Here is a 16812-nt window from a genome sequence, read left to right as displayed (position 1 = left end):
ACATCTGAACTTGCTCTGCTTATTTCACTCAGCTTTTCAAACAACCCTCCCTTCATGCTTCCTGGCTACAAGCTGTATTGGCACAGGGCAGTTTAGAAAATAATTAATTCATTAACTAATCTCAAGGATACCTGAACAAAATTCCAAAACTGACAGAAACAAAAACTTCGGGGGCTTCATCTGTGAGAATGAACATGTGGGGAATTCAGATAGCATGCAAGTACCTCAGAAAATGTTTATGTGGAAAATTGTCCATGCATTTTATTACTTGTTCACAAAAAATCTCAGTGCACAACTTAGCTAAATTACCGGCAAAGTTAAATTAGGCATGCACACTTAGAATTGAAAACACCCCTTCTGCCTGCCACACAGAGGCCATGAGTTCATGGAGAATGGGAGCACACAAATACCTGATCTACAGTCTGTAAGAAGATGGGCTGCCTGGACATCCACAAAGCAAATTCTTAGCAGAAAAAATTGACTTAAACACGGATGTTTAAAAATTACAACAATTCTACTATGGCATTTTTATATGAATCACGCCACCAAAGTATCAATTCACTTACCAGGAAAATGCAATATTCACTACTGATAGTGTTTCAGTATCTCATTTGTATGTATCAGCATTTTGGAAACATCCCACAGTTCAATATTTGGAATATTTCAGTTTTAAAAGTGGTAGTCTACATGATTTTTTGTTTATTCCCTCGTAGTTGCTTTTCTTTCAGATAGGACTTTATACACACACACGCACACACATATATGTGTGTATACATATATATATACATATATATGCCAGTCTGTTTCATGTAGAATTTATCAGTATTGTGTATTTACAAATTAATTGAACTAATCAGATTGCTGGGGTACATCCCTAGCCTGAACACACCTCAGCTGTGCCATGATGCACATAGAAGGAAAACTGCACCTTCAAAGAGCAAAAGGTCCAGCACATCAGGGGTTTGGATGCTGCAGATACCAGGCTTGTGCTACAGCACTAGGCATGCTTCTCAGGAGAAATTTGTGACATTCCTTGGAATGATGGCCACTTTTTCAGAGTTTGAGGTGGGATCATAAGATATATTTATTCCAGGCAGGGCTATGTGACAAACATTCTTGTGAATTTATATGTTCTCATGTGAAGAAATGATATTTAAAGTGCCAGGGGCAGAGAGTGGAGAAAAAATATGTTTCTTTTATTTCTCTGTTTTCCTGTCTTTAGGCAGCTTGCTGGCATCCAGGCTTGCATAGGTATTTGGGTACTGGAAGATGCAATCAGTGTCTCATGGACCTCCCAGACCTTTTTGTAACAAGAATGACGTATGGTCAGAGCAGAGGCTGCAGACACTAACGGAGGATTTTCAAAGATCTAGCAAAGGAGCTCTGTGAACCATTAATGATGATTTTCAACAAATCTTGGTGCCCTGGGGAGGTTCCAGAAGGCTGGAAGAAAGCTTATATAGAGCCAACATTTATAAAGGTTAAACGGGATGACTTGAGTAATTATAGGCCTGTCAACCTGACATCGATCCCAGGCAAAATACTGGAACAGCTGATATGAGACTTGATTAATAAGGAATTAAAGGAAGGTAATATAATTAATGCCTTTCAACATGGGTTTATGGAAAATAGATCTTGTCAAACTAGCTTGATATAATTTTTATGAGATTACAAGCTTGGTTGAGAAAGGTAATGGCACTGATGTAATGTACTTAGATATCTGTAAGGCATTTGACTTGGTACCACCTGACATTTTGGTTAATAAAGGAGAATGCTACAAAATCATTGCAGCAAACATCAAATGCATTAAAAATAGCTAACTGGTACATCTCAGTGTAAAATTGTAAATGGAGAATATTCACTGAGCAAGCATGTCACCACTGCAATCCTGCAGAGAATGGTTCTGGATCCAAAGCTATTTAACATTTCTAAACATGTCCTGTGGGGAAAAAAAAAGGCAGTTCCTACAGATTATATAGACTACACTTACAGATCACACAAACACTAGGAGAGTAGACATTATTAAAATGAATATGTTGTTGATAAGCTAGATGTTTTGGACAAAATCTAATGGTTTTTGTCTAGAAACAGCAAAAGTTGGCATTACAGGACTTTACTGTAGTACGTGTGACTTTTAAAATTACTTTGAACTCATTACAAGTAGATAATCAGGCAAAAGACTTCCAGTGCCGTATGGTACCTAAAAGGGTTATAATTGAATGTTCAGCAGGGAATGGCAGGTCTGAGCAGAGTAGGTTTATATTACTACTAATATTGGCATTCCCATTGTGAATTTATCTTAAGAGGGATGTTGATAAGCTGAGGAGCTCAAAGAATACCCCCAAGTACATGTAAGGAACTGCAAGAGGTGATTTATCCTGAAGAGCTCAATGAATTAATTTTCCTTCAGAAAACAGAAGACTAATGAAGTGAGGTGATCCCAGTCCAGAAGGATGGGATTTGTTTTGCCCAACTTTCTCCATGCAGATGACAAGAATAGAGTTTAAACTCACAGCTTTGTCCCCTTATTCAGTCAGTGCAGAAGTTAGATATCTCCAGTGGGGAGCTAATCCTGTTCTGGGATAGCTGCAATGGATTGCCCTCAGGTAGCACCTGTTTCTCTCAATTGGTTACAGAAGGATCCCCAAATACTGGGTGAGACAAGATGCTTCATTTCTGCATAGTTAACGTTGACTGAGATAATCCCACACTAATTGCCTCCATGGGGAATGCAATTTTTTAAATGAAGCCTCTTCAGTCTGTTAAATAGCAGGCTCTGAAGGCTCGAAGTTTTATAGGGACAAATTCAGATTAAAAATCAGGTGGACATTTTTCCGCGGGAACGTAATTAACCTTTGGAACAAATTGCCAAGGGTTGTGGCACTTTCTACACTGGTGGAAATTTCAAAATTAAGATGGAATGTTTTTCTGAAAGATTTGCTCTACTTAAAATGCATGCATTTGGGGAAGTTAAGTGGCCTGCATGGTACAAGAGGTCAGAGAAGATCATTGCTTTTGTCCTTTCTGGACTAATGATACGTGCCTCTACATCTTGTAGTGCTAGCGCACCTTTAAAAAAACCTTTCCTTAAGTCTTTCTCCATTCTTAAATTTCCTTCCTGTTAACAGTAATTAGAATTCCTTACCTAGGAGAACAAAGTCATTAAGGACTTCAGGGTGTGCAAAAACAAAGGATGACTAAAAATTTAGGCTGTGCTGAAGAAACATAGATTATTAGAAAGAGCTTGAGTAACGTGCACTGCACAAGTGCTAATTGTGTGTCAGTCTTGTTGGATGTGGGTGCTGACTGGCTACCAAATCTATTGCCAGCTTCCATGTAATTAGGGCACAAGTGTCTTGAAAAAGACATACAGTGTTTTCAAAAATATCCCACAAAATGCCCCACAGCTTCCTTTCTGCAACAGACACTGGAGCAAGGCCAGATCCACCCTGCTCTTGGCCTCCACACCCTGATGGTTCATGGTTCAGACTAGCAAGGTCGCACTCTTGATGTGGGGTTAAGTGAACAGGAAAGCCATTAAAATTTATGTGATTTTGGCAATGTGCTGTATTTTCCCTGTCTCAATTCTATGATTGTCTACATTAAAAACAAAAAACAAACCGGCAAGTAGAAAAGAAAGAAAAAAAAAATAACAAGGAGAGAAAGAGGGAAGGATTCGAGCCATTCAGAGAAAATTTTCTTCAGTTTAACATTGGCTTGACCATTTAGGTCAAAGTCCAGATCCCCATCACCAAAAGATGATGTGCTGGTGGAGAGAGCACACTTCAGAAGCATTCAAAGTGTGCAAAGAATTGATCAATGTCTAGACATGGTCACAAAGTTTCCATATATATTTATTTGAGTGACCAATTGGGTTTTAATGCTTTATGAAAATTATCTACTCTGGAATTTTTCACATTTTGTCTTTACATATGTACAAAAACAGGAGAGAAAGTTTTTAATTTTAAACTGGTAATTATCAGCAGCCTGTGCTTTAAAAGCCACCATATTGGCTGCTCAAGTTTGGACTTCTGATATCTTAATTTCTTATTCTTTTATGTGGGCCAGGTTTTTGCCTACCTTTCCTGAGATGCACTGTGATGTGCTGAGATCAGAACATCCATTCTCTACCATATAAATATAACATATTCTTATAAATAAAAGGTGTTCTGCAGTTTGTCAGTGGGACTAGTAAATCGTGGAGCCAAAAGGTGACCAGACTGTCAGAGTGACTAGGAAACACATGAGCTACAAGCACATGAAGTACCAGGATTTTTTAAAATCAAAACTCATAACCTTTGGGAAAAAATTTAAAAGATGAACCCTGAGGGAAAATGAGACACTTTGGAAGCTACAGGGACATTCAGGTATATAAGTAAGAAAGAGCACATGAAAAATATATAGGTGAGATAAACTGAAAGCAGACTGAGCAAGTGATATCATGTTGGGTGATTCCTAAAGAAAAATATTTGAGGCTGAAACAATTTCAGCTAGTGTGTGCCTTAAATCCATGGATCCTCTGATCCTTAGGAGTGTACCTTGATGTGAGGACAGGATTTTGTTGCTTCCCTTTTCTACATGCTTTACAACGTTTTTAAGAAATTCTAAATGTGCTGGGAAGTGAAAGCTCTTGGGCTGTATGGTCAAATCTCCTCCAGACAGCTTTGGAATGACATCTTCAGTGTGTGTGCTGGGCTCTTCTTTCTCATTTGAGCTGGGGACACTTTGACCCTTGGCTGGAAATGCTGAATACTCAGAGGGGTAAGGAATTTACAGTGAGCCCAGGTGGATGCACCATTGTGGTTGTTCTATAAGGAAGATCAGCCATACTTCACCAGGGGGTTTCTCCACCTGAAATGCAAGGAAATTGCACCTTGGTGACTCCAACTTCTCCTGCCCCTGTCGCTCAGCAAGCAGTTGGTCAAACGCTACCTGGAAAATTCAAAACAAGCCCAACCCAAGAGTCAGGCCTTGCTTCCCAACTTTCAGTTTCCATGATGATTTTCTGCCTGAATACATATAAAAGGAAGTAAATGGGAATTCAAATTCTGTGACAACTCATTATAGTTTTTTTCTGCTTCAGTAACCTTATTGATTACAGAAAAGACTGATTGAACGTTATGTTTAATATTTTTTCCCCCAACACTTTCAATAAATCCTCTTTATGTGCCACAAAAAATAAATAAATAAGTAAAGTGTGTCTTCCTGACAGCTGGCTGTAGAGTAAACTTAGAGCACCTGCTTTCTTCCCTTTTGTTCATTTTTTACTGCTAAATGAATAACACTTAACACTAAATAAAGAAGGAGGGTGACCATGACTACTGAAAAAGATTCAAAGGCAGCCTGTGCGTTGCTTGTAAAGAACTGATTGCAAACATGTAGTGTATGGCAGATAACAATATTCCTGCACAATAATCTAGCAGTAATTCACACTGTGGTTTAAGTGCCAGATCCCCGTGAAAGACACTGAATAATCTAAGGCAACTCTACTCTGTCAGGTGCCACGCGTTTCTCTGGCAAATTTAACCAATAACGCATTTAAAGGTGCTGGTAGGACAAGCAGTGTCCTTGAAAGCTGGCAGGAGGGGACACGAGCAACTCTACCTTATTTTGGCCTCATCTGTAGGAGGGTTTGGGGGGAAAAAAAAACCCCCAACCTTCTTGAAGTCTTGATTATTTTGTTTGTAAATAACCATCTGCTTCTTTCTGATCAAGAGCCAGCATAGTAAGGTATGACCCCAGGGAAAGCTGTGATTGATACTCCGCCACCTCTGTTAGCAGGGGTGCCACACAAAAGATAGCGTTAGGCCCACCAGTGGCCCATGATGAAAAAGAATACACTTTCTTTAAAAATGTAAATGATGCGATATTATAAAGGGATGCAGGTGGCATAGGGGAAAAGCCCAGCCATCAAACACCTCATTTCTGTCATACCTACCTAGCCTCCCTCTCCCACTCGTTTGTCAGTCCAGCTGCTGATCTTCGCTCCGGAGACAGAGGCTGGGCCGGCGGGGCGAGCCAGGCGGGCACGGCATCAGCCCCGGCTGTGCCGTCTGCCCCCGGCCACCCCTTTGTCACCGCTCCCTCTGACTCCGGGTGTGACCTTGGGCAAGTCCCCTAAGCCCTCTGTGCGTCAGTTCATCTACTGGTGAACTAGATCTAATACTTTTACGGGGGATTATGGCAATTAAATGCTGTTTGTAAAGCACGCCGGGATCCTCCGTGCTCCAGAAATGAATATTCTGGCTACGAGGCTGCTGTGCAGATCTATCACAGCACACCAGTGAGAGCGGCTGCTAAGTTCCTGTGCTGTCTTCCTTGTTTCCAAGGACTTTGAGGACCTGTCCTGGGAAGTGGGAGCACTAAAGAGATCAAGAGTTTTTTGCTGATCAAAATGGTATGCTGTTGTACTGTCACTTGTGGCAGCCCTTGTGTATTCTGTGTTTTTTTAAAAAAATAAATTCAGCTGCTTATAAGTGTTTCTATCTAGTCAACATTTGAAAAATCATCTGCTGATAATTTTTTCTGGCTATTCAGTGTTTGCATCCTTCCCTGCAACCCAGTATTCGCACTGGTAAAGAGCGAATTTTACCGGGCAGAAGCTGGTGGGGAAACTGTTCAATGAATTAAAGAAAAAAAAAAAAAAGGGAGTGGGAGGAAACAGGTTATAGAACCCTCTGGTGTCTGGTGGATTTTTTCACTTAGGTATTTCAGCCTAATATGCTTTTAGTGGAAAGATTCCAAAATGTACAACCAGGAAAAAAAAGGAGGGGGGGGGGGATTTCCCAGGCAAAATAACTAGAGGTAAATTCAGTGTTTTTCCACTCCAGTGAACACAACCTTTGCTTTTATTCTGGTGCAAACAGCTGCAGGTGCCTCAAGTCAGCCAGTTCTATCTATCTGCAATGTCATCCATGTTTACTTGCAGCACTGGACTTTCGATTCTGTCAGGGTGCCAATCCAACGGGCCGCCAGGCACTGCAGCTGACAGTCAAATCTGTAATGCTGAATCCTTCTTCTGGAAAAAAGGGCTAAAGAGGTTAATACACTCAAGTAAGGATAAACACACCAGCTGTTATAGTTTCTAATATTTAATGTCATTATCAAATAAAATAACTCCTAAGAAATAAAAAAAATATGCAGCCTCCAAATCACTCATCTTTGTTAGGATTAATAAATTATCCAAAAAACCTACACTATAAAATAATAATAGAGAGCCTACACTTAAATTAATATTTGCTCTTCTGCTCTGCTGATGTTGCTCTGTGCTGATACAATTACCTTTTGGTGTTTCATCAATACTGATGTCATGGGCCACACAGTATATATAGGATGGATCATTGGAATATAGAAATCAGGGATGAATTACTGGAATATAGAAAAATACTATTTAACTCTTTAAAAAAATTATTTCAAGGTGCCTGTAGAAATATTTTCTCTGATTTACTGAATGCTATCATTCAAAGATTTCATGACTCTTGGTCTTTTTCTTTTATAAAAAAATCTCCTTAGGATCATAAGAATAATGAATCTTGCAAGAATGAGAGCGCTTTTTGTGTGTGTTTGTGCGTGAAATTTCAAAGGATGGCCCCCAACACATTACTGGGGCTAAATATTTTTAAGAGTGAGGAAGAGAATCTGTGTTTTCCTCCTGTCATTACAGTTTCAGCTTCTAGTGCTTTTTTGTCAGTGTGGAATAAACAGGAGCTAACTTGAACGCATTCAGAAAGGTTGAGAAATACACACAACCACACAATGGAAGAGGCTTCACAGCCTGCAAAACAGCCTGCAGTGGGCTCAGCTTCTAGTTTATGGTCTATGTTACAGCAAGACACACTCACTGCCTTGTACTCAGTCTATGTAATTACAATTGGTCTCTGACCAATTCCATAAATATCCTTGAATTTTAGGATTTATTAGCCAGCCCTTTCAAATTGCATCAGACTGAACTTGCCAATGAATTTCCGCTTTCTTTGGGTTTTAAAAGATTTTTCTCTGGTTGTTGCTTAACTGTGGGCAAAGGCACAGGGTTGGTGGGGATTTTGGGGTTGTTGGTTAAGGCAGTGCTGCTGCTTGACCTGGGATCACTGCTCCCACCAGACACTTCGAGGCACACAAGGAGACATTTACCCTTGTTCTGTGACTTATCCAAATCAATCTTAGGTGTGATTAGCGGTGTTCTTTCACTGACCACGCCAGTGTATTTATTTCCTGCATTGTAATATTGTACTTCTTACCAAAAGAGAGAGCAGAAGTTCTTTTCCCCACCAGTATAGTACCAGGTGTAAGGTAAAGCTGTGCAAATCAGAGAAATATCTTGTCATGGGAAAACAATAATTTTGAAATTATCCCTCTCCCTTCACCGCCCCCCCTGCTTTAAACTGTGAGATTTAAATTTTTATTTTCAAGCTTTTTTTTTTTCCCCTAGTAAATGCTACACAGAAAAAAAAAATAATAAAAAGAAAAATCTTTTCTAGGGGAAGCAAACTGGAATTTCTTGGGGCTTGCCAGCTGCCTGGCAAAAAGGGAGAGCGGCGGGAGCCTCATCGGCAGGCTGCTGCAGGCTGGCCACCCCATGCCTGCCTCTCCTCCTCCTCCTCCTCCTTCTCCTCGCCTTCCCCCTAGCCTGGCTGCTGGGGAGGCAGCTGGGCTGCAGGGCCGGCAGAGCGCCAGGGCACTCAACCTCCCCTCCTCCCTCTTCCAGACCTGCTGCATCTCCCCAGCTGCCTGCCTGGAAGACTATTGTCAATTTTGCTCTCTCCCTGCAGACGACAACAAAATCGACAGGAGCCTTCCAGCCAAGCAGCCGTGGAGCCATCAGTTTGATTTTTCCTAATAGCAAATCAGAAATTTCTGGCAAAATTGAAATTTTCCCATAAAAGAAATCCCGATTTTATAAAAGGCATATTTTTCCCCCAGAAAGTCATTCCAACAGAACATTCCCAGCTGCCGTAGTTTGAGAGACCTTTGAATTAAAGTCTATAGAAAAAAATTGCTCGTGTGCTTGGCTGTGAAATAAGGGCAGGTGAACAGTCAAATACAAATAGAAACTGCCTGGGAACCAATGTGCGGGGTCCCATCATCTAAGGATCAGGCCCAGGGTATTTATTTGACCTTAAAGGAGCTATGAGGGGTGGTATCTTTCCTATGAGGTACTAGAGACGATAATTAAGACTTACATAGCAAGGTTATGTCTCCTCTGAATAATTTACACAGGCCTGAACTCTCGTGAGAATAATTCCCAGCTCGCAATTAAGACCAAACTGGTTCAGAAAAGTATTCCAGCTCTTGTGGCCTCATTGGAACAGAAACCTCTTCAGCAGCAGCATATCAGACACTGCGAGAGAGACAGGAAAAAAAAAATAATTTTTCACTCAGAGTTGTGCTACAATGTCACCTTTGTCGCTGTTTTATCTGCCTGCTGTTGGGGGCAATTCTGTAATCAGGCCAGCTGCCCTGCCTGTGGCATCCATAGCTCTGGATTTTCAGGCAGGGCTGCCCCGATGCCAGTGGTGCTGGGGAGTCTCAGTGCATGACCTGAGCACATCTTTCATAGGGGTGTGAGACGAGAAGCTGCAGACAGCCAGGACCCTTTGTCCTGTGTAGTTTTCTCTCTGTGACATCTTCAAATCTGTGCTGAAGACATTGCCATTCCTTCAGCTGCAGGAATGTAGATTGGACTAGAAAATGCCTCCACTTCTGTGGTTTTCCCCTATCAGGGATGCCAAATGGCAGCCCCAGGTTTCCAGAGGAATGGGGACAATCCCTGTTGTTAGCACTTGAGTGGGGCTGTAAAAAAACCTTTCCCTGGGATGTGATGCTCCCTTTTCCCCAGTGCCCTCGCAGCAGCAGTGAGGAGCAGGCAGCACAGTCTGCACCCGGGCAAACCTCCCGCTGGAGGCACCTGGAGCTTCAGCTGAACAGGAGCTGCAAGGGGGGCAGGTGTAGCTGCTTTTGTGCTCCTGAGCTGTGCCAGGCCTTGTGCAGCTCTCTGCCACAGGTGACTTTCTGCCCGACGGGAATAGCTTTCACAGAACAGCACAGGAGCCTTTCACATGCTCTGGAAATATTCTGCAAGTGAAGCATCGTTAAGTAATCAAAACGCAGTACAAAAGAACTTCCATCAGATGTTTGGATGTAAATAAAAGTGGTCAGATGCAGAGCAAATCCATGGAGATGTGGTGAGGTGAAGCCCCCCTGTGTGGTTCCTGGTGGGCAGAGTGCCTTGCCGTGGGATTGCAGGATCCACACCCGTAGGGGCTGCACATTGCCCCTCCTATGGTATCGATTATACTCCACCAGAGACGCCTGCAATACAGAAGCACAGCAGGGTGAGTTAAAGGATGGAGTGGCAGCTTTCTTTCTGAATGTGCCAGCCTTTGCAGATATAAACCAACCCCTTTATTTGCATGTAAATATTTGCAATTAATTCTTGATAGTTTTGTTTTCGAGTGTTCATTAAAACTTCTCTCCCCTATATTTTATTCATATAGATCAGTCTTTGGCCAACATCTTTCATAAAGTGCTGAAATTTGCCCTTGAGGCATCAGATGGAGTAGTCAGATTGTCAAATAAGTCTCCTAATTGAAGTTAACACTGGCACAATATTTGTCTTTTGAAAATAAACATTGCCAGCAAAGTTGCAGGTCCACCACTCTCTATGTGCTGTGGCAGTGTGGGAAAGCCATGGAGTATAGTGCAGAAAAGGGGGGAGTTTGATATGAGAAATAGCTCAGAAATGGGTATGTGAGCATATTGTTTCAGTGAAATACCAAACATGCTGCATTTATTAAAACAAATCCAGCAAAACTGCCTTTTGTGTTGAAGCTTCTTGTGTGCAGCAGGTACAAGGAATAAATAAATATTCTCTTTAAGCAATGCATTTGCATTTTTATATCTTAAAGGGTCAGAAGCAGACATGGGAAATCAATAGTTCTCCTTGTGCTGTGTGAAATTAATCAGTAACTTTGGAGACACTCTGTGTTTAAGAAAACAAACTGAAAGAACATCACATGGCTTTTAAAGACGTCCTCATGTGACGTTCCCAGTGGCTTTGAGGCGATAAAGGACTCAGTATTTTCCAGTGCAATGCTTACAAGGAAACTGGAACCAGAACACGAGACAAGACATCGTTTGATGATGCCCACTTCAAGATGAACTGAGGAGTGTTACTGCCTTTGTAAGAAGCCTGATAATGTATTGTGCTGGTTAGCTCTCTCTGAGGGAAAAGTCACAGACCTGGGTTCTGCCTCTCACCTTGAGTGCTGATTTACCTCTCCACTGCAAATCTGGCAGCTGGCTTTAGCACAGTGCTCAAAATGACTGTTCTACCAAAGCACATATTTGGCTTGAGTGGAAGTGGGGTGCATGCTTCAGGGTGTGCTGGGACTTCTGTGGGCAGTGCCAGTGACCAGATAGAACCACTTCAGGTACCAGGTAATATGCAAAAATAACAGAATGTGGGTCCTAATGAAGCCTCTATAGCCTGAGTTTCTCTTTTTCCTATTCACATAGTTCACAATAAAAACTTCTGATTTGTGTTTGCTGTTTGCCATAATTTTGAATAAGAATTTTCTGTGAAGGTTCTTCATAAATGCAGAACCTGTGCTCCATGATATCTGGTTATGTACATCACCTGATCCTGTCTCTGCTCCCTAGCTATTTGTATGTTGAAAATCCAGAAGCATTTACTATTCAGGTTCATATCACTGGCAGGTTTCAGAATTCATGGTCAGTGGTAATTCAAATACCTGGTCTCAAAATTCAACTTCATCAACAGCAAGAGAGCTTTTAGATAAACTGAGGCATTAGCAGTCAGTGATCACACAGCTGACTCCTACCTGAAATCTCTGTCCTGCCTGGGAAGCTCCTTGAGTACTCTGCATCCCCACTGCTAGGGAATTTCATTCCTAACCAAGCAAATCCTAAGAGTGAAGTAAAACAACTTTGTTTAAAATGACTGTGTACAATGGCTGTAGCCACTGGTGCTGGTGGGGTGTCCTTGATGCCCCTCCTGCACGCCCAGCCCGGTGCAGGGCTGCCCCAAAGATGTTGATAACCCTTGATCAAGCAGGGCCTCAAAGGGCTCCAGAGTGGAACTGCTGCAAGGGGAGCAGAAAGATGATGTGAAATTGTCTGTGTGTCCCTCTCGGTCTCCCCAGGCAAAAAGCTCTCGAGAGCTGAGTGCTCTTACACACGCTGCAGTAAGGACAGAGCGCTCACAATGAGGTTGAGTGAGTGGCCCTGAGCCACGGGAATCCAGCCTGGGAGCTTCAGTTTAAAGCACTAATACCCTAACGGGGCTCCCACTGATCAAACAAAGCCTGCTGACTTTGAGACGAGCAGAATGAGGCTTTTGTGTCAATGTAACACAACACAGAAATTGCTTGATGGGAAGTGAGGACTCACTGATAGCACGAGAGCAATTGCTGATCCTACTTCCATTACCTTTATTGGGAGCAGACCCAAAATATTTAAGTGGAGATTGGCATATAACACATATATATAATCTAAAGTATCTCAGGATTTATGTTATGGTTTCAGCCCTGAGACGGACAGATGAAATATTACTGCTACTACATTTAATTTATAATCTTCATCTGACTAGACCTGTACCTACCTACTTATATGGACCCCATTACCAAAGTAGCTGAGTGGCTGCCAATTAGATTTAGAAATATAAATAAAATAGCAGAGATTATTCTGTTTTCTGCCTCTCTACTTCTCATGTAGTTTGTAAGATTTCCTGTAAGGTTTGCCCTTGGTTTGTTTAAGGTCTTGTGCATAAGTGAATGGCAGTGGGAATCTCCAGGTTTGTTTCAAACCTTTTGAGAAGAGCAGGTCTTCCAAAAAGAAATGAGCATTTATTTCTGAATATATTGAGATCAATGACTATCAGAAAGCATAAAAGCAAATAATGAAGTCTAGCTCCAGGAGCTGTGAGAATTTCATTGCACAAGCTCACAAACTTTCCCTGTTGGTTCACAGTTCAGATTGCTCCCGTCAAATGTCATGGGAGGTCATGTTGGTGGAAGGAGATGTGATATCTCAGGAAGCAAAGTCCAATACCCTGAATGGCTTTGACTATCAAGACAGAAGCACTGGACAAACCAAAGGAATTTGTGCCTCTGAGTAAATGGATTGATGTGTTTAGAAGTTTCCAGAGCTCATGGCTTCATTCCTAGATGTGATAAACAGCCATGGCAAGACTTCAAAGTCAAACAGCGCACCCATGTCCAACCTGTGTCTCGTAGGGGTGGCTGCATGCTTTTGGCTGGTCAGTCACAGCCAGAAAATTGATTGCCAAGGACTGAGTAAAGATGTGCACTTACCCTCTTTGTATCAACAACTCTCCAGCCCACAGCAGGAAGCACTGCAGCTCCCAGTGCTTCAGAGTGGTGCTCTCAGAGAATGTGCTGGTGGTTGGGGTTGGATTGAGACATGCAGGACCAAAGCTGCCACCTCTTTGGGATATATACTCAGCCTAGTCCTCACCATGTTCAATTCTCATCATGTGGCAATCAGGGGCTGCATCTTGGGAGGGTTCAATATGGAGCAACAGTTGCTCTGAGAGTGGTCCAAAAGGAGGAACACGAGATATTTCAAGATGTTTCCTTCATATCAGGACAGGACTATATTTTCTCTTTTCTATTTCTGGCTGCTGCTTGAGGTCATTAATCTCCACCAATGGATAAAAAGATAGCCCAGGACACTTTTCATAATTGTTTCTGGATATATCCTTCCTCAATCTTATTCTGCACAAAACTTCTTGAATAGCTCATTTAAGGAGAAAACACTTGAAAAGAATATTAGCAAACTCTTTTAGTGGGGTAAAGCCATCCACATGGAAAATTCAAGTTTTCAAGAGAGCCATTAAGTGTGATTAAACCTTTAAAAAGGGAGAACAATGAATGCAGCCTTGTATTTAGCAATTTCATATCTTTAATTGTACAAAGATTTTCTTTAAAAGCACAAGGCTGAAAGGAAGCTGAATGTTACAGTATTTACTGAAGGAAAGCAACGAGAGAAGGCCTGATCAGTAGCTAATGGAGTGAAGCCCAGAAATAATGACAAAAAAGCGGTAACGACCGCTCTCCAACACAACATATATAAAAGAGGAAGCCATAAAAAGGCAACAATTCTTGACTTAGCTTTGAGTTTCACAATGACAGTGATTACAGATAGCAAGTGGAAGAGCATATAAGCCATGATGAAATCTTGTTGGCTGTGCAATTGAGATTCAAGTGAAAGAAAGCAACAGGGACATTGAATTTCTGCAGCACAAATTTTGGATGGGGTATGAGAAATGGAAAGAAAGGAAGAAAGAGCAAGGCCATCAAAAAGTTCAGCAGAAAATGAATATATTCTCATCCATTCCATCTAATAATAAACACGGTAGGGACCAGATCCTCAGCTGAACTGAACTGGTGATGCCAGTGTTTGAGCTAGTTTGCTGTTCCTGCAGATGTGGCTGTCACACTTACACATATCCCAGCACATTGTAGCCTGTGCCACCTTGCAGCAGCTTCACAAGCAGAAAAACTTTGACTGTCACAAACTTAAATAAAAATTGAAAAAGGGGGGAGGGCTAAAATCAAGCTGATTAAAGCATACAGTAATCGTATTTATGGGTACATTTAATGCTTAATGTCACTTTAAATAGAAAATATTTTGATACACTTATGACACATGCTAATTACCAGTTTTACTTTTCTTGACCAATATTTTTAAAAAGCAGTGTTAACATCTGATCTGCAAACACATGTGCATGGCTTTCTTCATGCATGTAATACTAAGATTACATATGCATGCACTTTTTTGTGAAGACTTATGTTGTCTCAGTTACAGCCTTAATTGCACTTCAAATGTTAGTGAGCATCCATTTTTTCCACTTCTTTTTAGGAAAGCTTTTCCAAAAGCTTTCCCTCTGCATATCTGTGAACACCTTGAAAGTGCAACTTTTATTCACTTCTATATTTAGAAAAGTTTTTTATACTTGTGATTCTAGAGAAATTAAAAAATATAACAAAAACCAAACCTTAAAGGTACAGAGTCCAGAAGACAGAAGAATCCCAAAAATACTGAAATTGCAAGTGGATGACTAGCAGCAGGAAAGCCTCAGCCCAGTGTTGGTGGTCCTGGGCAGGGGGAATATCATAGAACACAACACAAACCCAGCAAATTCACAGGGTAAAGGCTGACTGAGGTTTGATGCTGTCACATAGAAAGGTTGAGCAGAACCATATCAGCTCTCTGAGGAATTTGCCTGCACAAGTTTCTTGCACTTACACAGACTAACATGAGCTGGAAGCTTGTTATTAAGTCATGGCTACTTGCATGAGCAGTGACATGAGGAGGCAGGGAGGAATGAAGGGATAATGTACAGGTGGCAGCACACTGGCAGGCAGAAAGATAATGAAAATAGAGATGATTTCAAAAACTGTAAAAAGCTAGCAAGAATGTGGGACAAATGCATGAGAAACTTAAATGTCTGATGCCTACCATGGAAGCAGTGGCTTGCTGATGGTGGCCATAAGGGAATACTTCTGATAGGGGTGATCAAAATAAAGAATCGGATGGAAATGCTGTTCCAGAGAAGCCAAAGCTGTCTGCAAATGTGGTCTCATTCACAGAATAGTTTCAGTTGGAAAAAGAAAACACACCAGTTCTGAATGTGAGCAGTGGTTTGTGAGCCTGATGACTTGTGGGTAGATCTGTTGGCTTAACATGTTACTTTCCTCTCTACAAAAACATACCTCATATATACACACCTCATGAGAGCATCAGGACTGTAGCAATAGTGTTAATCCTCTTTGCACTGAAACACATATACCTCACAGACCAGCCTGGGTTATCCTAGTGAGCATACACTTCTTTGGTGTTTTCTTTGCTTTTATGTTGTAAAGATAAACAGAGATAGTCCTAGGAAAATTGTCTGTTTTCTTTAATTTTTGATCCTGGTATTAAATTACAGCAGGTGCCTGAAGCTGGAGGCTCCTTGCTTTTAGAAACAGCTCTGCCACTGAGACATATTTAGTAAGTGGGCATAGTGATCAGAAGAGTCCATCATGGCATGGCCCCTCCAGGTTTGGCTATTAATTTTGGAACACTTAAATTTTTAATTACAAATATGGTTCATTGAGGGCTCCTGGTAGGCCTGAAAACAACATTCAAATTTGAGACATAATTGTTGTTAGAGGCACTGAAAATAATTGTTATTAGAGGCACTGATATTTCCTGTAGTCCCACCAACTCTAGAAAATTTTGGCTGGAGACGTCATCACAAACCTGTTGCCTGAAAAATGAAGAAGAGGGCAATGCCTGTAATTTAGATTTTTCAATCTGCCATCAGAGAAGATGTATGAATATCACTGGATTGAAAAGGGGTTTTGAGTGGGAAAGATGAATGAAAATGCTCCCTATACACAGAGCTTTTGCTAATAAAGAAACAGTGCACATACGGAGTTCCACTGTCTAAAATAAAAACAAACTAAATTTCTTTGTGCCATAGTCCTTAGCCTGAAATAATGGGCACTTAAGCAGGATGATATTGTGTGTTCATAATAAAAAAATACATCTTTATATAAACAAAACTATTAATTGATTTGTATAGGCTATATCCCTGACACTCCCAGGACAGTAGCATTTTTTTCCAATGAAACCCTTAGGCAGCTACTCTTTATGGATAAGGCAGGAGAATCTGGATGTCCCATGGTTCCTGCATTAGTGAAGTTGTTGGGAATATAGTCTGTTTGCATCGATTAACTGGTGTCATTATTTCCGAGGGATACAATGGCAACCAGAAACATTACA

This window comes from Sturnus vulgaris, chromosome 3 (genome assembly GCF_052056855.1).
Source record: "Sturnus vulgaris isolate bStuVul1 chromosome 3, bStuVul1.hap1, whole genome shotgun sequence".
NCBI lineage: Eukaryota > Metazoa > Chordata > Aves > Passeriformes > Sturnidae > Sturnus > Sturnus vulgaris.
The sequence above is the reverse complement of the archived record's forward strand: the minus strand, read 5'-3'. Positions refer to the sequence as shown.